This window comes from Prosopis cineraria, unplaced genomic scaffold (genome assembly GCF_029017545.1).
Source record: "Prosopis cineraria cultivar Desert tree isolate PC_DT_omini unplaced genomic scaffold, ASM2901754v1 PC72, whole genome shotgun sequence".
NCBI lineage: Eukaryota > Viridiplantae > Streptophyta > Magnoliopsida > Fabales > Fabaceae > Prosopis > Prosopis cineraria.
In genome coordinates, this window is record NW_026555401.1 from 51467 (window position 1) to 73640 (window position 22174).

Genomic DNA, 22174 nt, shown 5'->3' on the forward strand with positions numbered 1-22174 from the left:
TAAAATTAATTCTCTTAATTTATAAAAAATATAAAATTATTTTTTTACATGCAAATGATTTATAGGACTCAAAATTTTTTTTTTAACAAAAATTGGGTCTTAAAATATTAAAATATATTTTAAATATTATTTTGAGATATTTTATTGATTAAAAATAATAAAAATATGAAATATAACTATTTAAATTTTTTTAAAAAAAATAACTACATTAAAACACTTATATATATAGTATTTTGGTATAAAATGATATAAAATTTGAAAAATTAATTAATATTTATCATATTTTATATATTTTTTAAAAAAATTATTTTTTTTATTCGGGTATTTGGGCCGCCCGAATAGGCCCGAACAATAAAAAAATAATATTTTTTTCGAGCTTGGTCCTAAATTTTTCGGGCGGGTTCGGGCTGGCCTGTCGGGCTCGGCCCAAATTACCGACTCTAGATTTATGTAGCTATGTTACGTAAGTTGGAAGATGATAAGTGGAGTCCTTGTTGATAGTTGATTGTCTTGAATTATCACAAGAAGCTGTAAAAACAGAAAAAAGCAATATTCATGGCATAGCTTTCACACTTTTACACAAAAACCCCCAAATTAAACCATGAACCCAGGGTATAGGGGAGATAATTTTTTTGGGAAAATGAATTTTGGAAAAATGACAATTAAAGACCCTATAAGATCATTAATTGCAATTAAAAATCTTGAATTATTGAAAGCTCAATAATAATGAACTATAGTCCTTATTTGAAATTAAAAATATATGAGTTTGCAAAAATGCCCTCGAGTAGATGAACAAAATAATTGAACAGGTCTCACTTGAAAAATTAATAAAAGACACTATTAAAATTACTATTATGGATTAGGGCTATAATTAATTTCAATTGAAAAAATTAAGATCCGAACTTGAGAATGAGTTGTTTCTCAATATGAAATTAATATGAAAAAATAACAGTTAGGTCCTAAAAGGTTGAATTAATATAATAGTTTCGGGCAAAATTTTCTAAAAATAAATTGTAAATATTAATTCAAACAGTTACAAATGTAAATTCTTGTTACAATCTAAGACTTATATTTGATGCTTAAATTTCAACTTATTCAAAAAAAATTGTTGAGGGCTTAACTATTATTAATTTAAAGTTTTGGAGCTAATTGTCATTCGTCCTAAATATAATGCTGTTAACAGAGGAAGTGGACCAAGAAAGAATCGAAGCTAATATTCTATGCTCTTCACATTGAGAATTTTCTTCCCAGCTGAACTTGAGAAAGGTCGGATGATCATAAAGATAAATATGAAGTCACTTTATTTCCTGAGTTGGTAATCAAAGCTAAAACGTGACCCTCCACATTATTGTTAATGGTTTTGTCGTGAAGAGAAAGGAGCCTAGAAATTAAACAGACACATCATTGTATTCAATTGTATGCTTTCTCTTCTTTTCATGGTTATTATTTTTCTGTTTGTGTTCATCACACATTAATAAAATATGTGTTTGTGCCATTCCCTTTTTCATGCGTTTCATGTCGCTCTCGTCTGTATGAAAGCAAGTATACTTTTTGCAAAACAAGTACTCATTAGAGGTTCTCATGTTTTTAAGTGAGAAGTTGTTAAAGAGTGAGAGGACGTAATTTAATAATAACTAGACAGTTTCCATACATTGCATGAGTTGGAATTAAACAATTTAAAACAAATATCATTGATATTAACACATATGATATGGCTAAATTTTTGGGAGTTCGTTTATGAATCTATAAGCATGATCGTGCGTTGCATGAGTGTGCACATGAATACGATCTGTGTGCTCATGACATCACAATTTCTCTTCATAAGTGAAAACCTATTTTAAATTGAAATGCCTTCCCTTATAATGCCCAATCATAAGTGAATCCACTATTAACATTCTTATGAAGGACACCATGGTAATGAACCCAGTAAAAGGAAATTCATCCCAAGGGCTATCATTCAAGCACGACGAAGTCAAGCTCTTGAATTCTTCAAGAAGTATGTGGATGAACTCGACATCCTCTCCCTAACATTGATTGAACTCTCCACTATTGACAACAAACCCACTTAGGAGAATGGTTGATAAATCATCAATTAGGTATATAAGACTAGGAGATGCAAATATATTCCTATATTGGGAACATAAACTCTCTAGTGGGAATGAAGAACATGAGAAACAACATAGTTAATGCTCCCATGATAGATGATTCAGGGAAAATTTAAAATAGAATTTAATGCTTTCATCCTATGAAAAGATAAAAATTAATTTAAATAAAATGAAAATAAATTAAGTTTTGTCAACCAATAAAAAATATTTAATTAAATCAACCAATGAAATAGTAATATTAATATTAGACAAAAATTAAATTGATCATCCCGTGAAAAGATAAAAATTAATTAAAATAAATGAAAAAAATTAAATTCTGTCAGCCAATCAGAAAAAATATTAAATTACATTTAAATTGATCGTCTCGTGAAAAGATAAAAATTAATTAAAATAAATAAAAATAAATTAAATTTGTCAACCAATAAAAAAAATTCAATCACATCTAAATTGATCATCCCGTAAAAATATAAAAATCAATTAAAATAAATAAAAAATAAATTAAATTATGCCAACTAATAAAAAAATATTCAATCACATCAACCAATGAAATAATAATATTAATATTAGACTAAAATTAAATTAATTATACAAAAATTAATTAACCAGTGGGAGGGGATAATTAACATTATACCAAAGTATGTTGACCAATAGGAGAGAAGAGATTGGTGTATAATTAATTAACCAATGGAAGAGGATAATTAACATTATATCAAAGTATGTTGACTAATGAGAGAGAAGAGATTTGTAATCTCTTACTTTCATTCTACAAGATTTGTAGATATATATTGATGATATGATATCTAGTCTCAACTCTCAAATTAAAAGTCAGAAAAAATGAGTATATTGTAGGAAAGAATGACTTGGAAAACCATATCAAATAATTCTTTTTCATTTAAAAAATCCCCCCAAATAATATTAGTTAACCCGGGTGGTGTTTTCAGTATTTGGTGATGAACTCATTGAGCGATTTTGCAATCGACTTAGAGAGAAGCAAAATTATTTCATACACCATTTTCATTTTGTCGTTGGTGGTGTTGCAATTCATCCACTACATCATATAGAGTTCACTCCCCAATCATGCATACATGACTGGCCAAGTTGTAAGGATGAATATTTCTTCAAGATCATATCTGTTCATGAATTAAGGCGAGAATGGTGGCTAGAGATTCGTGTTTGTGGTTAGTATCTATGTACTAAAGAACTCTCGATGATGAGTTTTACATTTAGCAAAGCCACTGAAGATCATTTTGACAATGTGTTTCAGATGTCTTTGGTTTTGTAAGGAAAGTCGGCGGTTCCAGATATTTTAGAAAGAGTGGTTTGATAACCTCCTAGCTTGAGGTTCTTATCAAGGATAATTAGTATTTCAGATGTCTTATCGAAGATTGAGAAGTTACCACTTAAGCATTTATTGTATAAATCTAGAAATCATTAATTTATCTTGGCTCATTGTGATAGTAGAATCTGTGCCAAGTAACCTTTCATAGTAAACATATTTTTGCATGCGTATAAATATTACCTACATTAAATGGTAACCATGATTGACAGTGAAATGTGCTAGTTTTGTAAGAAATGATATATGAATAAGACATGGAATCATGCATGCATGCATGCAGTTAGTAGCTGTTAATATTCTTGGTTCATGTCTGTCCTATGAATCACCGTTCTAAATAGGTTGACATGTCAATATATGTAAGACTGGAGACAAATGTAAGTGCTTGTCATCTGCACATCAGTTTTTCATTAAATGAACCGCAAAAGCATTTCCTATGCTGCATGAATTGAGACATATCAAGTCCAGCCAATTATGCTGTTAGTTGATTATATCACCTTTTGAAGTCTACACCTTTGTCTTTCAATGAAGTTCAGCAATGAATTGTCCTAATTTGTTAACAGCAGTGAACCCATCCTTAGTTGGTTACATAAATAAAAGAATGCATGCATGCGGTCAGAAAGATTCATGTTTTCCCGTGTTTGATAATGAGCTTTCGTCTGATGAATTATTACACACTAAGCAGGATATCATCTTTAACTTCTCCCTTTACAAAGTGCTTGCTGTAGCATGTATGGACTAATATGGTTTATGCACTCGTTGCAGCTGACCAACAGGTGTCTATAAAAGCACAGAGACTTCGAACCACAGTACCCAACAATGTTGAGATTTACTATAATCCTTTATAGTGTCGTTTCTTCTCACTTCTCCTAAACATGGCTGTTTCAAAGATTTCTCTTATCAAAGACTTCCATGATGGAACAGATCGTTGGGATGTTATCGTGAAGGTCTTCAGAAAGTATAAGGTGTATCACAAAACCAATTCTCATGAAGTCTTTTGTATCACCATGATTCTGCTTGATGAAGAGATATATTTATCTAAAACTTCTAATGTTAAAGATTGATTTTAATCCATATGGCCTTTTAATTCATGTATTCATCTATATTATAATTTTTGTAGGGAGATATGATCCAAGCATCCATTACGAATAAGGTGCAGTTTGATAAATTTCGTCAGACGCTTGTTGAAGGACAAGTTTACTACATTAAGAATTTTGCAGTTTCAACAAATTCAAATCAATATAGGCCCACCACTCATCCATTCAAGTTAAAATTTTCACAACAAACATATATCAGGGAAGATGTTGCAGCTTTATTCTTACCGCCTCTTCCCAGCCAGTGAGATAATTAAGCACACTGAAAAAGCTCCAGTTGAACATTTAACTGGTGCTAACTATTTAATATGATGGATGTTGTGTTATTCAAACTTTTACTGTCTACACTGAATGATTGTTTAACAATTTTATAAATTTTCAAAATGACAGATGTAATTGGGTTTGTCTCTTTTGTTGGAGCTCTTGAAGAATATCGCAACAATAATGAGAAAAGTACAAGTGGAGAATTACTATAGTTGACAATCAGTTGGGAGAAACCATCAATTTTTCTCCTTTATGTGATATATTTACAAAACATAGAAAATTTTAAACTATTAGAATTTAATATTTATACTACCTGCAGGGGAAACTTTGTTGAATGCGTTTTCTATGATGAATGTGCTACTAATGCATATCAAAGTCATATTGTAAACCCACAAACTCCAATAGTTGCTGTCATTAATCTTGCAAGCATTTGGTTTTAGTGAGGATGGTATTCTACAAGTATAGTGACTTTAATTGGAATGAGTTATATAACATTATTCAGGATGCCTTTCAAATTATTAATTCCTATGTATAATGCTTTTAGGAGATACTCAGGTCTGCAAGCCATTCTATGCTACAAGGGTTCTGTTTAATCTTAATATTAAGGAATGCAAGGACCTCTTATAAACGTCTGTATATTTCTATAGAAAAAGCTCTACATTATAACTTTTTGTTCTATTTGATCTCATTCTCAAATGTACACATGACTTTATATATTTGTGTTTAAAATAGTGCAAAGGATATGGATTCCCTAATTATTCCCAAATAGCCAAGAAACACGTGAGTTCTTCTTGAACCTATATATATGTTATTTCTCTCTAAAGATTAAGTATTTGACTTAATCTTAACTTTTTAAGGACTTTTGTATTGTTTGAAAGGTGTCTTAAGTGGACTTAGAATCAAAAATTTAAAATCTGAGTGCCCTAATCATTTTTCAGTTTATTGGTCCTTATTCCAGAATAGCATATTCCTAAGTGAACTCTCTTATTCCCATGTATCAACTCACATGTCTTCTCAAATACAACTTAATTGGGAATAGTTGTTCTTGTTTTGGAATAGTACTCTTCAAAGCTTATTCATGTTGCGTCCTTCTAAAGTTTCTTATTTAGAAATAGACTATTCGTGAATAACACTCCTTATTCCCAAATAATAATTTCCAAATAAACGCTTATGTAACTCTATTTCAATACAAGAGTCTTACTTCGAAATATGTTTGTGCTTCTTTCATATATATGCTTCTACTCTATTTTGAAGTAAACACTGTTATTTTGAAATAAGCCTAAGGTTTTGTGCTCTATTTCACGCAAGTAAAACAGGGGTTGATCGAAGCATTATTGATTCATTCTCTTAACTTCTTCTAAAAGTAATGCGTGTTGTCTAATCTATCTAGAGTCCTTCTAAACATGCTACTGAGTTCTTTTGAATATAGCTTGAGTTTATTCAAAAGTTATTTAATCCTAAATAGCTTCATTCTTCTAAAAGAACCTCTCACCTATATTGTCAGAACATTTAATGAAAAATGTCGTTACTTTCCTTACTTGCCCTAACAGAAAAAGCTTCGCTGAAAAGCATTGTTCTATTGTCTTAGTTCAGCGATTGCTCAAAAAACTCAGAGAAAAGAAGATGATGTATGTAACGGCTATATCCATAAGTGTAACCGATCCTTTACGAACTCCAACCATAAATACAAGTATTTATGAAGACAGTGAACAAGTAAACGAACATGATCAAACTCAAGTCATTCATATTTATTGTGCTGAGTTTATATTTATTACCAATGAGCTTCATTGATTATATATCAACTTTAAGCGAGAGTATTTAATAGTAGTTGTTCATCTTTGAACACATTCTGTTTGCCTCTTTTTTTTTTTACTCATAACAGAGCAACTTAAACTCGGCAAGGTTAAGTGGGTTATATCATTACCTTTGAAAGGAGGAGTAATTCAGACTTTATTTGAAGTTTAGCATTATACGGAGGCTAACAAAAGCCTAGGTTAATCTTGGTAAAATTAGTAGAGAAATCTGAAGCAAAACTTGAGGACTGGATATAGGTTCAAGTGGTTAGAGCTGAACTAGGATAAATATCTGTGCAAGCTTATGTTCCTTTATCTTCTCAGTGTTTGGTGAAATCCCTTTAAACTTATCTTTTGATTTTAATTATCATTTTTAAAAATTTTATAAGGCCTATTTCACCCCTTTCTTGGGCAAACTGTCACTAAATACCAATTACTAAGTAAAATTATAAACAAGAGATAAAGTAGCATACGTTTCAATAAAGATAATATAATATGCATATACATGAATTGATACACATCATCCATCATACTCATGCTCATGCACTGCCGATTTTACCTAGTGGAGCAAGCTCTATACTCAAACTAAGACTTCCAGTCTTATACAAAATAAGGCCCACCACACATCTATCTCAGACCAAGTATCCTCTTCGCATATAGGTGGTCTCCTAGATTCTTCTTGGCAGAGTCAAGCTCTATAATTAAGATCGTCAGGACTTCGTAGCCTTACACAAAGTAGGACCATGACCCTTACCCTAGTCTAGGATACACTCGTGGATCATTCTCCTAGGTCCATCATGGCAGAGTCAAGTTTTACACTCCAGACGTTCGGGATCTCCTCAATCCTTCCTAGTAGAGTCAAACTCTATGTTCAAGACCTTTAGGACTTCCTAAACTTACACAAAGTAGAGCTACGACCCCCTACCCTAGTCTAAGGTATACTCACAGATGCAATGCACATGTTTATGCACATGACTCTTCACATTCATCTCATACATTACTCACACACTCACATACATATCTATTTCACAATATTGCTACTCTATTAGTTCATAAATACAATGCACATAGTTATATAAAAGTACTTGCAAATAATTTCACAAATAAATAAGTAAAAAAGTTATTCCAGTTACCTTTTACCCTTACTATTAAGGGTTACTAGTCATAATGAACTCCCAAAGTGTAGATTCTCATGAGTAACTTCTCAAATTATCAAATTCTCAATCTACATAATAAAATGTCCCTCAATCAATTTCCAACATTTAGCTTATTCACTATTTGTTTAAGCCAAATTTCTCAATGCACGAAACAATTCAATTAGCATCTTTTAAACTCATATAATCCATTCTTTATAGTCACTAGCTCTATAAGTTATTTAAATGACCATAACAATCTTCTAACTCATTTAACTAATCAATTTCTCAATTTTCATCTAATTATTTAGGCTATTTTGGGCTTAAACTCTTAAAGTTTAACTATTTAACTTCAAACTAGTCACAAAACCTTATTTTTGCATTTGATAGCCTTTTTTAAACCTTTCCTCTAGATTTCAATTCCTTAAAACTTCTTTTTTGATTTCTCAACCAATTAAATTTAAAGAAAATAAGGTAGAAATGTAGCTCAGTAATGTATGATTCTTACCTGACAAGTCGCTAGCCGAAGCAAATTCCTGATAGCTAGATAATGCTTGCCGTAATAGAGCTAAACTTCCTCTCCTCTTCAGATGTGTTTTCGTTCACTCCCTCTTTTGATTTCGCAAGCTGATTATGTCAGTTTTAAGTGAAATCCACAGCACCTATTGTGACACATGTCACAATGAATTTAATCTCACTTATGCTCATGTGTTTCATCCCGAATTTCCATTCTACCCTTCAATCCTATTAACATAACAACCAAGCAACACCATATATTAATCCAATACTCAAACCATAATAAATCCACTAATTATGAATTTACGCCTAATTAGCAACTAATTTTCCTAGAATGAAATTCAGGATGTTACATCAACCTTATTCTCACTTAGTTTAAGCTATTAAAAAACTAAATTCAAAAGTTTTAAGAAGATAATTTCTTACCCTATAGTAATAAAAAGGATCTTTGAAGTAAAATTAAAACTTTGTGACTAGTTTAAGTCAGAACAATAAAGTTTTGAAGTTATAGGCTCAAGTTAGTTAGGTTTAGAGAGAGAGAGGAATAGGTGAAAGTTTAAGAGGAATAGTGTAAGGTTCAAAATGAGAGGTGATTGGGTGAAATAGGTAGAAATGGACTTAGAATTGATGGATATGATTGTTTAGAAGCCTAAATTGCTGTAATTGGCATTTTTAGTCAATGATAAAATTGACTCTAGGTGCCTTAATTGTGTAAATTTTTGTGTGTGACAAGTTGAATTGTGAAGGAAACTTGGATAAGGTTATGGAGCACAAGTAACCCTAGGGGTGAGCATTGGTTGGTCCAGTTCAGTTTGGTCCCAAAATATGCAGAACTAATCGATTGAATAATACTGAAAATGAAAATCGAATCGAACCAAACAAGCTAATCAAACTGAACAAGGATCGAATCAAAATTTGATAATTCAGTTCGATTGGTTAATTTGGTTTTTTAGTTTTATATTAGGCTATTGAAATTGGGCCCATTTTTTTAAATATTAAAACAAATAACACTACAAAATTGAGCCTTTTTTCTATTCATTTTTTTTCAATATGAGCCTATTTTAATTACACCCATATACCATAAAACCCAATTATTATAAAGGCATGGATAATCAAATAAACAACCACAAATAAACACCGATGATCAAATAATGGCCCCATAATCCAGTCACAACACCTACTGATGAGAGTGACTGACCGAAATAGGGTTTCAAGTGATGTTATTATTTTTTATTCTTTATTAAAATAAAATAATTTATAAATTAATAAATTATATGTAATTCGATTGGTTTGGTCTATTCGATTTTAAATTTTACTAACCAAATTGAACCAATCAACCAAAATATTTAAAATAAAAAAACCAAATCGAACCAAAAAATTAAATAGACCGAATCAAATAGACAAAATTCAATTCGATTCGGTTTGATTTTTAGTTTTGATTCAGTTTTGCTCACCCCTAGGTAACCCTTTCTTACAAAAAGAAAGGTTAAGGTAACTATATAATTTATTATGTTTATTAGCTATTATAACTATGTAAAAGTAAATATGTAGTTAATGGTTTGTTGTTTGGTAAGTTTTATATGCATGGTTTTGCAATGCAAATGATTTTAGCATGAAATTGATTTGTGAAATGGATGTGATCACTAGTTGACTGATATTTTTATATATATGCAAAGAGAGAGAGAGAGAGAGAGTAAAATGTGGAGGAAATGATGAACTCTATGTGGAAGCATAATCATAGGGGGTAGGAGTTCATTTAGAGTATGTGTGGATGTGTGTGTGCGTGGAGATGGGTGTTAACAAATCTATATAATCAGGCTTGTACTATGAGACATCCAGTGCAACATTATATTCAAACTGGTACCATGAGCCATTTAGTACAGCACTACATTAGAACTGTTACCATGGAACATTCGGGCAATCTCGCAACTCCCTAATACTTGTTAGAGTGCAGTTAGGAGTCAACGACGTCTCTTCACAAGTGTGTGAGATGAGGGAAATTATAGTTCAAAAGTAGAATAAATTACCGTTGGCTAGGTGTTTCTACCACCAAAGGTGCGCTCAAATGAATATGCAATTGATCTAGTAAAGCTTATGGTTTTGTGTTGGGGAGTTTCGAAGGATCGATAGATAGATGATCATGCTATTGTTCTTGATTGTGTGACAAAGTTTTAAAGGGGAGATTTTGTATTTATTTTCAATATATAAGTGATTACTTTGATTTCCTTACTTTAACATGATTATTTGTGATAATAGACATTAATGAGCTATATTGATCACTAAGATTTTAATCTCACGTGTGCTTATAGACATTTTTCAAGTTTTGGTACTTGTAGTGCAAAGGGATAAGAAATGGGATGAGTACAAACTCTTTTGAAAAGCCCATTATGAGGTCGTGTAATGAATGTGTTTGTGGATAGTGCTGAACTTGTATATAAGTTTATATAGGAATCAACTCATGCATACAGTCTGAAAATGCTTGTGTATTTGTACAACTTTGATATTCTAGCCCATTGTGTATAAAAATGTGAATATGAAATGATGTGATGATATGGGCTAGTAGCCTACTATTTATACAAGTGGGGTATTTGATATGTGTGTCGAATTTGGCCATTGTGTGATTGAAAATGAGAAAATGTGAATTTGCCCAAATGTGTATGGCTCAAAATTTGTAAAGATTTAAATGCTTTTAGTTAATTTCCTTTGAGAATCACTTATTCCCTATTGTTTTCTTCCGCTATGTGCTATTACTATGACTTAATTTATTTTTATAAAGAGATTTTCAATAATTTGTATTGGGATCTCAAACTTTCAAAGATGTTTTATGTTGATTAGTGGATTACGTGAAAAATTGTATGGTAATATCATTGAGGGCATTACAAATTGTCTAAAAAGTGTAGGTTGGATCAATCTCATTATATATCAAATGGTCCTTCAATTGCCCTTACTCATTTTCCATAGCAACATTTTAAATAAAGGCATATAACTTCACCGAGGTGTTGATCACAACAAAATGCAAGCTCAATAAACTCATCCCCTCTATCCCAATATTTCTTAGATAGTCGATTAGCTAACATCTATTTTTTATTTATACTACTAAAAGTTTGAACTCCTAACAATATTACAATAGTCATAGAAATTCAAAAAAAAAAAGACTTTGATTTTGTATTTTAAGAAAATTCAATAGAGTCCCCCTTAAAAGTGAAGCTTCCCAATTATTTAACAACCAATAAAATCAATTAACCACTAAATGAAAAATAATCAAATATTACAATACAACTAAAACCAATATACCATCAACTAAACACAACTAAAATAAAACCAACATTAAATCATTAGCTAAATCAGTCCATCCAAATAAAAATTAAGTAGCAAAATACAACTAAAACCAATATATTACCAATTAGTTGGAATTTATCCTTACCTTAAATTAGCTTAATCTAGTAACTTAAAACTGTAATGATTAAAGAAATTTAAAAAAAAAAGACTTAGAATTTGAAAAAAGAAATAAAAAAATAAGAATCCCCTTAAAAGTGAAACCCTCCAAATTATTCAAAATCAGACAAATCAAATTCAATTATAAGCTCAACAATAATTCAATAAGAGCATTTTACTCTCTAATTGAACAATCAACAAAATTTCTAACAAAAATCTCTATAGAATCTCCCCTAATCAAAAAAAAATATTTCATAAATACCACAAATAAAATTTGGACAAAGTTTGCTCTCAAAATTAAACCTCCCAATAATTCAGCAATAACTACTATTAACTTCAAGCTTAACAAACATAATAGCAAATTCCAATATAAGCACAATTCCAAACACTCAATCACAATTCCAACAAGTCAAGACAAAATTTGGGTAGATTTATAACTAAAAATTAAACTTTCCAGCACTTCAACAATGTAACAAATACAATCAACTTCAATCTTAACTAACCCTAGAGTAATATCCAAATGAATTTACCTAATAGTACAACTTATCAATATATTATCATAACTAAATTATTCCAATATATATAACAACATTTAAAGAATTTTAATGGGTATAATCTAACCAATTTTAATATACAATATCAAGTTAAATAAAATTAATTAAAAAAATGAAGAAGAATGGAACTTACCAAGAGCTTGACAAAGCAAAGGTAGTGAGAAGGAGTGACAGCATGGAAAAAAAGTGTGACAAAGGAAAGACAGTAGGGTGGTGATGGCTTGTGGTGGAAGAGCGATAATGGCACCACAACAACTCAAATATGAGCAAATCTAAAGCACAGCTTGCGAATGTGAATGCTAGTGATAGTGGACGATGAAAGCTTCGCAGCAATATAGGATGACTGCGGATGATAGAGGTTGGTGCATGACAAATAGTCATGATAGAGAAGAGTACTATTCGAAGGTTGCTATGTGAGAAGGGAGAAGAGGGGACTGAGAGAGTTGGAAAAGAAATCTATTACTAGGGGTAGGGCTCGACGATATTATACTAATATACAAAAAAGGTCTTTTGAAGTGCTTCCATAAAGTGCTCCCATATGTAACTCTTATCGAAGCATTTTCACAATAAGAGCTCTAACAGGATTTTTAAAAAAAAAAGTATAGATAATGGAGAGCTTTCTAGAAATTATAGCGCTTTGATATCCTTAAGCCTATTGCATCACTTGTTCGTAAAGCACTTCAATAGCCTTTCATTGTTTTTAAAAAATTTTTAACTTGAGCCTATCGGAGCACTTCTTCTAGAATCATTCGAAAGGGCTTTATTTTTTTTTTTACTTTTTAAAAAGTGAAGCTTATATGAGCATTTCTTATAGAAGTGCTCTGATAGGCTTGAACCTTTTTTAAATAATTATTTAATTGTAGCCTATAATGGCATTTCTTCTACAAGGACTTTTATAGGCTTTAGTTGTTTTTTTTTGTTAACTTTTTTTTTAAATAATTGGAGCCTAATGGAGGTTTTTGTATGAAGAACTTTGATAAGCTTTAAATTTATTTACTTTTTTTTTAATTGTAGCCTATTAGAGTGCTTGTTTTAGAAGCACTCCATAGGACTTTTTTTTTTAATTTTCTTGTGACCACTTTTATGTATGTGCCAAATAATGAAGCGCTTTTTCCAAAAGCATTACCACTATGTTTTGCCTCTGTTTCAGATCATTTTTTTTTCACATAAGTACTTTGAAATAGGTGCTCTTTTAGATCTTTTTTGTTGTACTATCTCTTGAATATGAAACATTAATAAAAAGTCCAAAACATTAAACCCATAACAAACAACAATAACATAAACCAACAAACATTAATAAAAATCGAAAAGCAGCAAACTCTAATGGATCCTTACTTGTTCCGTCATAGTCAATCAAAAGCTGAAAATAATAACCCATAACTAATCTATCCAAGGAGAGGGAAGATTTTGAACACCAATGGAACAATCAAAGCAGTCAAACTTGAGACAATATATCAAAGAAAAATCAAAATTGAAGAGAAATAAAAAATCCTAGAACAAATGAAGACAAAAATCAAAGAATAAATCCCTGAATATTTCTTCATCTTCTATATCAAACCTAGTAATAACAATAACCATATAAAGTTGACGATAGCACAAGGAGGAGAGAAAATGGCGAGCAGTACAATGAAGTAGTTGTGATCATGAAATGATGGAGCAACCCACGAGTAATGGCGGTGGACAATTTAAAATCCATATTTGCTTCACCATTAAAGATTGATTTTTGGAAAAAGAACCTTAAACTTAGATTGATTTGCTTCACCTAAATTTGCTTTAGCAATATGAAAGAGGGTTACAGAGAAGATTTAGGGTTTGGAGGTGGTGATAGTAGAGGAACGGGAGACGAAGAGGAGGCAATGATGGCAGAGGAAGAGAAGATAAAGAGGAGGCAGTGAGGATAAGGGATCCTCCTATTAGAATTATTTTTTTATGTCATCTTACATGGCGAGCCACATGAGCAAGATAAAAACTCATTAGATTGCAACTAGATCATTTTGTGAGGACCATGCTATTATTTAATGGACATTAACTTTCTCTTTATTGTAAGGAGCAAATTGAATTAGTTTTTGAAGTCTAAAGGGAAGAAGGGATCAAAGTGGAGTTTAGGATATGGGATGTTCTTGAAGGTATAGTTTAAGGGAAAAAATTGACTTTATCCCTTGTTATCTTTTCTTGCTCATAGCTCTTCTCCTATTAGAAGCAAGTCTATTTAAGGTATGATTAGGCACTAATCATGAGTACCTTTCTCAATGAGGATTTGAACCTTAATTTTCTACATGGTATGCGCACGTGCGCGTGCATGTGTGCATGTATGTGTGTTCTTTACTTTACTCTTCATATTTGTTTTTTACTTGGTTTGGTACACATGACAATATCTAGAGCATTTGGAACCCATGGAAGTCATAAAAAAAACTAACGTAACCCACATATTTAAGTTTATATGTATAACAAAGGGAACTCTTGAAATTTATTTGGTTTTGTTTCTTATTTGTATTATGGGTTTTGTCTAGAACTAGCATGATCCTACTTTTAACCCCGTATCATAAATCTAAATGAATAAGATAGACTTTTTTAAGGAATAGAAACCTAGAAAAACCAATAACATGGTTATGTGTAGAATTAGTCTTAAGTTCAAGAGATTAAAACAAAATAAAGTTTAAGATTAACAGACGAGACCATAAAATACATAAGTATTGGATTACCAAAACGATATAAATTCCAAAACTAATATCTTCTAAAAAACATAATGATTTTACACAAAAGATAGCATTAAAATATCATGGATTTGAAAAGTTAAATGATATATAGAAAACATTTAAAATAAATAAGCTACAAATAAAAATAGGAGAAAATATTTATATTTAAATTAAAATTGTAAATCTTAGTAAGACAAGAATCTTATCTTAGTCCAAAATTTTCTATTTGATGATCTTGACCTTATTTAAAATTTATCCTAGCTAGATTTCTTTCTTCATTATTTATTTCTAGTATGTTTGTCTACTCTTGATTTTTCTCATCTCTTTTTACCCATTCTCATATATTTTAGGGGCAATTACATTGTAGGCCTCAAAAGGGCAAAAAATTGCATTGCAGACCCAATATATTTTGTTATGGCATTGCAAGCCTAAGAGCCCTTGTTGCAATTTTTCTTGAAAGTGAAAGTACAATTTTTTCCTTGTGTGATTTGAAAACTCAAATTATGTTCAACACAATGTCTATTGATGCACAATATAATGTCCATGCGTGTCTAATTGATTAATATGTTTAATAAAATATACAAGTAATACAGACAATATACAACATAATGTCTATAGATACACAATACAATATTCATACATTCTCAACTAAATGTTCAAGCATGGACACCCATGGATATTTTGTTGAGAATTTATAAATATCATGTTATGCCTCCATGGACATCGTGTTGTGCATGCTTTACATGAATTTATTTTAATTAAACTATAGATCAACTAGACATGCGTGAATATTGTGTTGTACATCCATGGACATTATATTATAACTGCTTTATGTAATGTATATTTTAATATACATATCAATTGAACATGTATAGACATCATGCTATGCACCCATGAGTATTGTGTTGTGCATGTCGTACATCCATGGACATTGTGTTGTACATGATTTGAGTTTTCAAATCACACAAGGTAAAAATTGTAATTTCACTCTCAAGAAAAATTACAACAAGGGCCTTTGGGCCTATAATGCAATATCAAAATATATTAGGCCCAAAGTAAAGTTTTTTGCTATTTTAGAGCTTATGTTGTGATTCTTCTTATATTTTATGTATATTCTTTCTCTTAATATTATCTCTCTTACCCTTTTCTTCTTCCTCTCTTTCTTCTTCTCTATCTCTCTCTCTCTCACACACACACATTTTTCTCTACCTCTCTTTCTATTAAAGCTGGTAATTTGGGCTAATCCCAACGAGCCTACCTGAACTCGTCCAAAATAAGTTAAGGCTGAATTTGGCTATATGGCTTTTCTAAGAAGGTATGATACCTTAAGCTCGATCCGAATAAGCTCAACTGGAATTGAGCCTAACCTAAATAAGCCTAATCATTGAAATTTCTAGCTCTATATGTATATAGAGTCAGTAATTTTGGTCAAGCCCGATGAGCTAGCCTAAACTCGACTAAAAAGTTAAGGGCGGACTTAACTATATGAGTTTTTTTAAGAGAGTATGATACTTTAAGCCTATCCAAATAAGCCCAGCCTGAATTGAGCCTGACCTGAATAAGCCTAAATCGCGCAAATTACCAACTCTACTTTTTATTTCTTCCTCTTGCCTCCTAAAATATCCACCTTAACTAATCATAATTAACAATTCAAATATATGGCAATCAAGAGATTAACTCTCAAAGAGATTACCTAATTTCAAAATCAATAGATCCTAAGCTTTCATAAGTTGAAATGAGTCCAATTCATTCATTAACTCTTAAATTAGAGTAGAATCAAGTTATAGAAGTATATGATACCTTAGAGGAGTGAAAGAAATTGAAAATAGTTGAACATTAAGTTTGTTAGAAAATAGGGCAATGTGCCATAGCCTGTGCACTCTGCACCACAGCTTATTGCTCTCTATACCATACTCTATGGTTTAAGCATCAATGCACTATGGCGTGTTGCACGCTTTCATGATAGCAAATTTTGCTATCATTTGATAATAGAATCGTGCAACCTCTAACATGCACTAATTCTCCATCCAACATCCAAATGACAAGATCTAGGTATCTACAGAAAACTCTTTTTATGTCCTAGCAAATGGCATAAGTTTCACTTGCAAAACAAGTCATATCAGAAAGTTGGACACCCAAACGTATTTTTACCACTTTTCACAACTTTCACACATAAAAAAGGTGTCCAAAACCCAAAAAAAAATGCCAAAAGCCATTCCTAACACCCAGACCATATTCGTTGGACCTAGGATAACTAGTATAACATGCCACATGCACTCAAATATCAGTATAGAACAAAATCACTCATCAACCTGTTTAATACTAAAAATAAAAGGGAGAGGTAATTTTAGTATGTTGCATTCAAATTCAATCATAGTATGCTTAAAACAACTTTACTACAATTACACTTGTATTTTAGCCTTGTTAACATTTACAATTAATCATAATCATACCTCAGGACCTAAAATACATTCCAGACATCACAATAAACTATATAATGCAAGTGTAGCCAAATGCATCTTGAATTAGCAATAATAATCTATTACACAAAGTAAATAAATATTAGAGGCATACAAAAAGAAATGCACAAATTCCTAAGCCTTAGGAGCTTTATCCCTCTCAGCACCAAAGTTAGAGCTTGTAAAATATTAAATGAAAAGGGTGAGTCTAACCACTAAGTAACTAAGGTAAAACCTACCCTATACAGTTATATATCAATTGTAATAAACATATGGATATGAAACAAATTTCTTAAAACATGCTTGAACACATAGCACACAACTTATCATTACTTATTTAGCTCATTTTCATCTCAGCACAAGGTATATTGTCACAAAACACTCTGACATGTGATAATGATTCGATATGTTAACTTGACTTTCCATAACTTAATCATGTGACATGTCATATAATCACATAGGTAATGATCAACCTCTCTCTCCATCATGCCTTCTAACTTCCCCATATGACCACCATCCACAATCACCAGATCTTTAGTTTACTATGCCATGAAGTGCGCACGATGATCGCCATCCAACATTGAAGAGATTTTACCATCCAGCTATTCACATGAAAGAGTCATGGTGAAGTGTGCACGGTGTTTGAAATCTACATCAAGGTTTTTGTTCCTGTCTATATCTTGTCTAACTATGCATCGTTGGAATTTGATGCTTCACCACCATTCTAGTCCAAATTTGAGTCTTCATATGTCTGCTATCAAATCGCTAGATGTAGTTATTATTGAATCATGGCTATAATAGTATTAAGTTAATAGATAAACCTTAGATAAAATATAATTGCTTGGTAGATGTTTGTTACATTATGCTATAAAATTTTTATTTGGATGAACTGATATACTAAATTGTTAGATTTCATTAGGGATGCTCTACTTTTCGGGGAGACTCTGTCAATTTTTTAAAAAATGTTAAGTCTTTATTTTTTGAATTTTTATGACTAATATTAGTGATTTGGATTGTAAATGAATGTTGGCTAATCAATTATCTAGAGAATATTAGGATGGGATAGATGAGTTTATTTAGTTTTCATTTTCTCATGATCAAGACCCTCATGGAGTCATATATCCTTGTTTAAAATGTTGCTATGGAAGACATGTAAAGCCAATATAATTAAAAGATCATTTGGTATGCAATAGGATTGATCCAAATTACACATGCTGGACCATGCATGGATAGACAAGAAATTACACTAGTGATTGGAGGGATGGTGTGAACTACACATCATTTGATTGTGATAGTGGAATATATGATGTTGACCATCTTGATGAGATGATTGATATGGTTGAAGAGGATCTTAAGAATTATCCTGAGATGTTAAAGAGGTTAAAGAGGGATGTTAATAAACCATTGTATCTCGGTTGTAAGAAATTCATAAAATTGTTAGTTGTTCTAAAATTGTACAACCTAAAAGAGGCTAATGGATGGAGCAATAAGAGTTTCACATATTTTCTTGGACTTTTGTATGAGATGTTACTAAAGTACAACAATCTTCCACCCAATACTTACGAAGCTAAGAAAATGCTATGTTTTATTGGGATGAGTTATGAGAAGATACATGCATGTCCTAATGACTATGTCCTCTTTCAAATAAGTATTCAACTTTAGATAAGTGTCTAAAATACAACGTGTCTGGGTACAAGAGAAATGGGTATAGTCCAGCTAAAGCATTGTGGTATTTTCCAATCATACCAAGATTCAGATGCCTGTATAGTATTGCAGAAGATGTCAAGCTCTTAACATGGCATGCTAATGAGAGAATTAAGGATGGCAAGCTATGGCATTCTACAGATTCTCCTCAATGAAAAAAGTTTGATCTTATGTATCTCGAGTTCAGGGATGAAGATTGAAACCTATGTCTTGCATTAGCCACAGACGGAATGAATCCTCATGGCATGTAAATAGAACTCATAATACATGGCCGGTGATTTTGATGATCTATAATCTCCCTCCATGGTTACTGAGGTAGTGAAGGTCTGTCTCCAAATACTCAAAAGAGTAATCCTGCTGAGTATTATACATGGAACAAAATAAAGGTTTGCATTATTTGCTTAATAAACATGTTTGGTATATATGTATGGAAATGATTGTTTTATTAATATTTTATGTCTATTATTCTAAATATGCTGCTTTAGATTAATGTAAAATTGCTGGATAATTCTGGAACGTTCAAGTTTTAGGGGAGATTCTGCCAGATTTTCTCTAGGAGGAGGAGGAGGAGGAGTTCAAGAGAAGGGGAAGAAACTAAGCCAAAAATCCACTCCAATCACTTCCTTTGCCCATACTTCCTCCATAAAAGTTGTTCCTCTCTTTAAGTTGAATACTTCTATAATTTTATTTTTCAAGACGATGAGTTTGAAGTGGCAAAGATGGGGAAGAAATGGAGAAAGCAAGAACAAGTTAGTGCATGGAGAAAAGGTAAGCACAAGTATTATTTTAAGCTAGATATCTCAAGATTTAATTAATTATTCATGATGACGTGCTGCTATTTTGTTCTTGTTAAGAAGAAACTTTAGGATTTTGATGATACTAAGAGTTTATAATTTTAGGCATGATAGATTAAGAGTTTATAACAAGTTTTGTGAAATTGGAAAAGCTTCAAATTAATGGGAGGTACTGTCTAATTTTCCTCAAGATAAAACCATGAATTTAATCAAGTTTAAGTTCATGAAATATGATTTAAAACCTAGCCTTAATTCATGTAAAATATGAAGCATGAAAATAGCTTGGTAGCAAGCACAATTTAAAGTGTCAAATACCTAGAATTGCTGCCAAGGGTAGCTCAAGAGGAAGAAGTTAGAATTTGTGAATTTTAATTTATGGGCTTTAATTTTCATTTCACTTGAACTATATCACTTTCAGTTGCATAGAAAAAGTGTTAAAAATGAAGATGTTATAGTTGGCTTGATGAAGAATGAGGGACAAATCATTTTAGATGGCATTCTTATCAAAATTCATTTAATTGGACTTGGCTTCTCCAAAAAAAAAAAAATACTATTGTGTGATATGTTTCAAATGGTGGCCTATTCCTAAAGAAAAGTTCTTCTTGTGACTCTTTATAAATATATTCATGGCTAATTATTTTGTAAAATAAATTTTATTTATAATTTTCCAATCCTTTCCTAATATTTATGTAAAATTATTGCAAAATTTATCTCACATGTCTTTGATATATATATATATATATATATTCCATTGAAATATTATATAATCCATTTCTCTTTGAATATATCTATATAAATTCAAATAAGGCATAAAAGACACATAATATTATCTATTGCAAAATTTATGAGTAAACGAGATGCTTAATTTACTAAAAAAATTATTAAGTTTTTAGAAATTTAATTTTTAAACATGTAATTTATTTACATAATTATATATTATTTCAATTATTTTATTTTTCCTAGATGCCACACTAGAGGCAATAAGCATGTACAATAATGAAGAAGCATAAGTGAGCTTTGAAAGAGAGATGTTCAACATATCAAAACTTGATTGCATACATCAATCTAAAACTTGAGTATGAGAAAATCATATGTTGGAGTCATTGGATGATGCCATAGTAAGATATTTCATTGGTGAAAGAAGCTTTTACAAATTTCAAAGGAAAAAAAATACAAAACATATGGTACAATATGTTTACCAGTTATTAAATACATAGAAGGAGGTTTTACTGGATTGGGGTATATTTCAATTCATATAATGAAATAGAATAATAAATTTACTTGAACAAAAGTGCATAAGCAAAGAATTGGTAGAGATTCTTAATTACCTCTTAATTTCATTTTTGAAAATATAGCTTGGCATTTCAAAGAAAAAAAAATAGAGACAAAGAGACATTGCTAACAATAAAGTAGACGAACTTGCAAGCAAAGAAAATATATGTTGGAAAGAGTAGAGGAAATATGTAAAGTCTAAACTCAATCTGGACTTTACCACCCCCAATCACACAATCAACAAACACTAACACAATAATATAAGAATAATAACTCTTTATTTGTTTTCAAAATGTGGGATCCCAACTTTTTAAAGCATATATTCAAATAAGAGAGCTAGCGAAAGTGCAAACACAATCATACGACTCGACATAATACAACTTCTCTACCTTGAAAAAGGGTCATGCTTCTTGGCCTGTACCATATGTGCCACAGCATGTGGTACAAAGCAACGTGCTCTTTTTTGTTTGTGCCATGCACCACGGTACATATGACAGCTTAGAAGATAAACTTTTGCCATACGTTATTTGCACACCTGACGTCTGATTGGAGTGATTCAAGCACCCACATGAAGCTTATAACATATACTAGCTAATGGGATAAGTTTGGACTTAATCTGATATTCAATCTAAAATTGAATACTCAGATGTAAAAGTCACTTTTCTTTTAAAAACATGCACCCTAAGTGCTCAATTCTCCTTCCTTGTCCTATTAGACCATTTTGGGCTTTAAACTAAGTCTAAAAGGACCACATACACTTGATTGACATGTCATACCACATAAATCATATCATTTGCCCATTTTGGCCTCTCAATGCCACATTACATAGTTGCAAACTTATATAAGGAATGTACATACAACACATAATCACATATATACAATTAGACTTGTTTCACTTTCAACCCTTCGACTCTTACATATAGGGCTTCGCCTCACCATATGGTCGAAAATCATAATATACTCAAATCTTCCAAATAGGGCTCCAGTTTACCATTTATGTCTAGTTCTCACATACACAAACA